Source organism: Hipposideros armiger, unplaced genomic scaffold, assembly GCF_001890085.2.
Source record: "Hipposideros armiger isolate ML-2016 unplaced genomic scaffold, ASM189008v1 scaffold_297, whole genome shotgun sequence".
Classification (NCBI taxonomy): domain Eukaryota; kingdom Metazoa; phylum Chordata; class Mammalia; order Chiroptera; family Hipposideridae; genus Hipposideros; species Hipposideros armiger.
In genome coordinates this window covers 1,407,804-1,408,786 of record NW_017731647.1, presented here as the reverse complement: position 1 = coordinate 1,408,786, position 983 = coordinate 1,407,804, and positions in this window count along the sequence as shown.

Below are 983 nucleotides of genomic sequence, written 5' to 3'. Positions count from 1 at the left end.
CCCCACGGCTTGTGCTGTGTAGCCAGGGAAATGCCTGGCAGGTGTGCTCGGACTCCAACAGGCTGTTCACTGATATGTGGGAGTGCGCGAGACACCTTGGGTCCCCACTCTCCGCACTGCGCGTGCAGAGTTGCCAGGGTGGCAATTGGCTGTCCAGCTGCTCAGCCTGATCTGCGAGCGACTGACTGGGACAAGCTGAGACTGGGAGTTTTCCTGGGAGTGTTGGACCATGAGCTGTGCACCTACATGATCCGGCCGGGGCTTTCCTGGCGAGTTTGTGTGGGCTAGTTGATGCTGCAGGAGTGCATGTGGCTCTGACTTGGTGGGGGCCACTGACCACACCCTGTGGTGCCTTGGGGGCCTGCCCCGCCCACCTAGAGCTGTGTTGCCAGGGGCGCCCTGAGCCCCTGGTGCCTGGCCCCCACCTCCTTAGGCCACAGAGGGTTTTTTGCAGCAGCAGACAGTCCGCAACAACCTGTGAGGATTTTGAGGGGTGAGCATGGTTCCAGAGCACACCGTAGCTAATTGTGGGAAGCTCACTGCAAGCCTGAGAGGGAGGCTGGCACATGACGCACTGAGTCCTTCCCCCCAAAAGCTGGTGGTGAGTCGCCCAGAGTCTCTCTATTGCTGAACAAGTGGTCTGTAGATTAAAGCAGGTGGAGAGCCCCCCCTTTTTTTTCTTTTTTCTTGTTTTCTTTCTTTTTTTTCTTTTTTTCTTTCTAGGTGATCTATCTAATACATTGAAGCAATCACAGAGCGACAGCCAGAATGAAGAAACAAAGAAACATGTCCCACATAAAAAGTCAGAAGAAACCTCTAGAAATGGAACTAAATGAAACAGAGGTATCCAACCTTTCAGAGACAGAGTTTAGAACACTGATGATAAGAATGTTTAAGGAACTTAGTGAGGACATAAAGAAGGATAGAGAAATCATAAAAAACAACCTGTTAGAACTAAAAAATACAATAACTGAAATGAAGAA